Raw genomic sequence first — 6833 nt, forward strand, 5'->3', positions numbered from 1 at the left:
TATGATCATTTACATTCTTACCTTACATCTACTAGCTAGCTTAGGGTTCATTATTGAGAGAAGATTACCCTAATTTTGTTTATGATATTTACATATGAATGTTTACTGATATTTAAACATATGTTTATTTGAAGGAAAATTTTTAAATTACCACCCAAAAATGTAACCATTTTCGAACTAACCTCCCGTTTAATTTTTTATTTTAAATTACCACCCTTTAAATTACATAAATGCTCATATTACCACCCATTTAAAAAATCCGGTGGATTTTCCGTCTATGGGCCCCATCTAACGCTTATTTTGACCCTTTTGATTGATTTTTTCCTCGAATTTTCTCTTTAAAAACGCTCTCCTAACTTCAATTCACATTTCCTTCACCAAATTCTACCCCAATTATAGTGCAATTTGGTATAATTTGGTGAACGAAATGTGAATTAAAGTTAGGAGAGCATTTTTAAAGAGAATAATCGGGGAAAAAATCAGTTAAAAGGGTCAAAATAAGCGTTAAGTGGGACCCACGGATAGAAAATCCACCGAATTTTTGAAATGGGTGGTAATCTGAGCATTTATTTAATTTAAGGGGTGGTAATTTAAAATAAAAAATTAAACGGTTGGTTAGTTCGAAAATAGTTACATTTTTGGGTGGTAATTTAAAAATTAACCTTATTTGAATGTAAATGCGTACATGTTCATTCTCATATTGAAAATATCCACATAGACTATAATAATACATGTTTAACTTCGTATTAAATTATATGCTCATGAGCATCATTTGAATATTATATTACATACATTTTTGCTCTAATATTGATAGATGCTTATTCGAATTTGATACATAGATGTTCATTTGGATATGTGTATATTATTCACACATATATTAATGTACTAGTTTTTTGCCCGAGCAAACGCTCGAATATTCAAAAGAATTTTTTTCTTATATATATATAAATTATGCGTAGTATCTATTTATATCATCAAATTCATATAGATTAAATACATTAATGTAAAGAACTTATCTCTAATTTTAGTTTGCTGACATGTTATGAATTTGAAATTGAGTGAATTTTTTTTTTTTAAGTAAAAAACAAACAATACATAGATTAAAGTGAATATATAATGCATTTTTACAGATTAACGATTAAATTTATTTATTTATTTAAGTTGTTATTGTTGTTACATTTTTTAGGTTGTTTATTAGGTTGTATATTCTCTTTTTATTTATTTATTAGCTATTTTATTATTCTGAAAATAAAAAAGGATATTAGGCGGGAAAGTTTTTAATGTGAGTGTGAGACGTGTAATTTGGGGATAATGCTGGTGATTACTTTAGTATATAGTATTGATGTTCATTCACATGTCAAAAAATGTTGAAAAATAAATTACATATTGTTCATTCATCATAAACCTTTGATGATTCTATTTTGAAATATGATTCTATTTTAAAAAAAAATTCAAGATATATATATATATATGTGTGTGTGTGTGTGTGTGTGTGTGTGTGTGTGTGTGTGTGTTCATGTTATTTGTGATAATTTGTTCATTATATAAAACAGAATGTACATTTTTGTTTTGCCAATTGAACATTCATTAAATTTGTAATATGAATATAATGTTTATGCATATATATTGATATACAAACACAATATATATTGTAGTGATGTTCTATATAGAGTGAAACACACGTTGCAATAATTTAGAGATGAAAACTCTAAGCCTATATTTATACAGGAGATAATGCCATCAATTATATTGAAAGATAAATATGAACAACATAGTAATTGGTGGGAATCATATATTGATAGAAACATGTTGAACCACAAGTAAGTTAATTTGACATATAGCATAATATTCATTTTTATAACAATGAATACACACATTGACATTGTAATTTGTTTGAATTACAAATAAACCAAATCAAGAAACTGAAAATGTTCATTATCAAGAAGTCATATGTTCATTATTAGAATAAAATAAGTTCAATTACGTGATAGTTATAACGAAATACAATAACATAATCATAACCAAAAAGGCAAATGTTCAGTGTCAAAACAAAATAGGTTTAGTTACATATCACTTATCAGGAAAAAAAAAATTAAGCTCGAACAAATATATATTGTTTCAATCTAAATTCTTACTTATTATTATTTGTCAACCTATTCGCTACATTAGTGTCAAAAAAGCTAACAACCTATTTTTCTTAGAAGAAATATGTTGACTAGCTACCACGTTGAATACTTTGAACATCTCTTGGAACACTTGGAGGAACTTGAAAATTTCTTGGAACACTTGGACGAAATTGAACCTTTTTTCTTGACACACTTAAAGAAACTTGAACATTACTTGGAGCACTTGAAGGAACTTAGCCTTTTCTTGGAGCGCGCACTTGGACAATACTAAACTCTTTCTTATAAGCATATTCATTGTACCTTTCATAAGCTTCTTGTTCAGATTTAAAATCTTAAAAAAGTAACTTTGATTTAGTTGTTACTTCATACATAATTTCATCACTAGCACCCACTGCATAAGTTTTTAAAATCGATAACAGATATGTACAATACAAAACAATACATATATAAATGATCATTTAGCATTATCAATTTGATCAAAATAATAAAATAAAATAAAGTATTAAATATTTAAAATATAATTTAAACAACTATAACAGAAACAGTAGTTTGAATTATAATGATCATTTAGAATTATGGAATTGATCAAAATCATAAAACTACTAAAAAAACACAAAAACGTATACAAAAAATATAATCAATCACTGAAAAAATCTACTTAATCACAATCAGCAATCATTAAATTAAAAACAGCAAACAAACTTGAATTATATTATAAATCATACTTATCGAAATAAGAGACTAAATTAATTAAAATAAAACTTCAATTCACTTGAATTATAACAACTAACCAAATTGAACTAAAATAGAGGCTAAATTAAATATAAAAAACTTGAAAAATCGAATAAAATCAGCAAACAATTTAAAACAAAATAGCTAACAAAATTGAATCAAACAATTGACCAGTAAGCATAAATTGAAATTAGGGACAAAATTGATCAAAATTGAACAGCTCCAATCAGAGACAAAATAACTTCATAATCGCGATCAAATTCTGCAATCGAAGAATGCAACACTTCATTATCACAATCAACAGCTCCAATCAATGATTTATCCATGAATAAGAAGGAAAAAACGTGATTGAAAGAGAAATAATGTTGAAGAAGAGAGAGAAAATGCAAAAAAAAAATGAACAAAAAACAGAAAATAGGTTTTGAATCATATATATAAATGACTTGAGAGATAAAAATAAAATAATAAGAAAAAGGAAACAAAAAAAAACCCAGAAAATTAGAAATTGAGTAAAATGACAATGTATAATTTGGGGGAGTAGGCAGCATTGGCTAAAGGGGGTTGTAGGTAAAAAATTTCACTACGGCCCACTCTTCAATCTTCGTGTCGTGTCGGGTCGGGTCGCTAATGGGCTCGTGCCATTCCGGGCCACTTCAGTGTTGTGCTGCCCGCAGGGCCCCACGACCCATGCCCAACTCTAATCAGAACTAAAGAATACGCAAACCATTGAGAAATAACATATACTATAAGGGAAAAAAAACTTTCAATTTATAATAAAAGAACATAAAATAAAAATATAATGATCATGAAGTTTATACCGGTCATTTGAATATCCAATGCTTTCATGTAGAAGTTATTTAATTATCATATATATACAACTAATAGATTGAAAGACCATACAATAATAACTTAATGAACATTCAAAAATAATATGAGTACATCATAATAACTCGATGAACATTCAATAATAACTCAATGAACATTCAATAAAAAAAATCAATAATAACTTATTGAATATTCAATAATAACTCAATGAACAGAAAAAATAAACAACACAAAAATCAAACAACAATAAAAGAAAAAAAGTCAAAAGAACATACAATTGATTTTTCGTATGAATTACATATAAGTCGAAAATCAAACAATAATAAAAGCAAAAAAGTCGAAAAAACAGTTTTTGTATGAATTGCCAAAAAAAAAAAAAAAAAAAAAAAAAAAACGATCAAATTTCAAAATAAACACTCATGCATGTCGAAATTGTACTTACATTTTGTTTTTGTCTGCCATATTTAAGAATTTTGCCTTCATAAGTACAAATTTCTTCAAAAACTGCTTTGATAGGGTTTTAAAGTTCAATTGGTTTTTTGGATTTTTTTTTTAACTTTTTGGGAAAGAAAACTCCCAAAGAGAGAAAGTAGTTTTTTGGTAAACTCAATAAATTGAAATGATACTCCTTTTGTCCCTTATATGCATGTATTATTAGAATTTATTTTTTGACAACATTTCCTCTTTTTATGAGTTCTCTCTCCTTTTCTTTTCTTCTTTTTTTTTATTTTTTTATATACTTTTGACATTATTTTCCAACACTTTCTCTCTATATATTTCTTCAATAATTAAAAATTACCTTTTCTTTTTTCTATCACTCTCTAACTCCACATGCTTATTTATACTTCCTAATCATGAGTTTTACATTTTTTGAGGCAATCATGAGTATTACTAAGTTCCTTAACTCCCGTGAAAAGTAAGAAATAACATGTAGATAAGGAATGGAAGGAGTATGTCATGATTGCGCGGTAAAAAATAAATTACTCCCTCTGTTTTTTTAAATGCATCAATTTGGCCGGCACATTTGCCAAAACGAAACTTTGACCATTAATATTTCAATTATTTTTTGATCATTAATATTTCTAATTAACTATTGGTAATACTTGTAAAAAAATTATTTTATGAAAGTATACATTGTGACGAAACTAATGATATACTAGTTTAGGTCCCATGCCATGCACTATAATATTCAATAGCTATTTTAAATTATTGCTTTTAAAAATAAATTTATTATGAAAGAGTCTATTATTAGAGGAATAAGTATTTTAAAATACGCATATATTTATATTTATACACGGTATATTTCACCTATACATTTATATCATTTTATTCTTGTTAACCAAATGAATATGTTAATAATATGTATTTAACCCATACACATATATCCTTTTTACCCATTATTATTCATTTTCTCATACAAGATATCGTTTCAATAATTAGGTGATAAATATTTTTTTCATGTCTTTCACAGCAAGCTTTTCACACATAAGTATATACAATTTTTTTTTTTTTTTTTTTTTTTTGACAAGATATACAAAAAAATTTCTTAAACAAATCCTTGTTGTAAAATGGTAGAGTTGTACATAATAATATGTATGTAACAATTTATGATAAGAATTTGATTTTATTTTATTTTTGTTACTTAAGTTTATGGTGTTAATATATAATGTGATATGATACATTAATTTTTTAAAATTCTTTTATTTATGTAAAATATTTGATATTTTTTTAAATAAAAAAAAACAACTAAGTGACACACTAGAAAATAACGCGTGTCATTTTTGGTATGTCTTTTAGTATATATTGATTATATAATAACATTTGTTTATTTTAAAATAGCAAAAATATAAAGTCAAACATAACATGTAGATAGTGTAAAAATCAAACTGATGCATTTTTTTAAAAAATGGACGGAGTACTTTTTATCTCTTGCCTTTTTTAAAAATTAGACTTGCTTAATTTTCACATTCCTTATAAACCAACCTATGTTCTTCTAAAAACTTATGTTCTTTTGCTTCAGGATATATGTTCTTTCTGCCTTTTTTTTTTTTTTTTTTCTATTAATCTAAGCAACTAAAATACCTTCACTTTTTTTTTTTTTTGAACCATGTTTTATTTACAAAGAAGTGTTTTTTGGAGGGGATGCACGATAGACGCTTACAAGGACCACATAGTATCCTACATACTACTCCCTCCGTCCTTTTATTATATGTCTATTTCTCATTTTGTATGGGAATTAAGAAAGTTAAAGATTTTTTAAAACTAATAATTTCTCATTTTGTATGGAAATTAAGAAAGTTAAACTCATTTTGGGGTTAACAGAGAAAGAAAAAGTGATTGAGAATTAGGAGAGATAAAATATTGGGAATTAAAGTCACAAAATAGAAAAAGAAAGGAAAAATTGCCCGGAATAATCCGACCTTTGCCTCATCCGCCAAAAATAATCCCACCTTTCGATTATTTTTTAATAATCTGACCTTTTATACCAATCCGCTTTAAATGGTCCCAACCGGTCATTTAACTTGTTATAACAAGTTACATGACACGTGTCGGCATTTGATTGGTTTAAAAAAATTAAAAGAACAAATAAAAAATTAATAATTAATAATTAATTAAAAAACCACTTGTTTCATAAAACTAAAAAAAAAAATAAAAAATCACCCCCACCATGCCCACCAGCCCACCCACCATCCACAGTTGTCCACCCCCACCAACCCTCCTCTCTGCCTGCCGCCCGACGCCGGAGTGTCGCGCCGACTTCTCTCCCCTCTCCCCGTTGAACCGCCGACTCCTATCCCCTCCCCCTAAACCACCAACCACCATCGAAAAAACCCTTCCTCCCAATTCCGACCTTCATTCCCTCCTTCCCCTATCCCTTTTTTGACTCCATTCCCTTCCCCTATCCCTTTTCCGGCCCTTTCCCCTTCCCCTCACCCCGATTTCGGCCCCCCTCCCCTTCCCATGCCCTAGTTTCGATTTCGACGACCACCCTTCTTTTTACGTAGTGCGCCTTGGTTTGGACGTTTGGTGGCTTAGAATTGACGAAATGAGCCGGGGTAGGGGCGTCGATCGGCGCTGGGCTGATGACCGATCTGGGCGCCGGAGTTGGGGTCTGGAACGATGATGGGCGGGGAGGTTTCTGGCTCAGGC

The sequence above is a fragment of the Chenopodium quinoa genome, unplaced genomic scaffold (genome assembly GCF_001683475.1).
Source record: "Chenopodium quinoa cultivar QQ74 unplaced genomic scaffold, ASM168347v1, whole genome shotgun sequence".
In the NCBI taxonomy this organism is placed as follows: domain Eukaryota; kingdom Viridiplantae; phylum Streptophyta; class Magnoliopsida; order Caryophyllales; family Amaranthaceae; genus Chenopodium; species Chenopodium quinoa.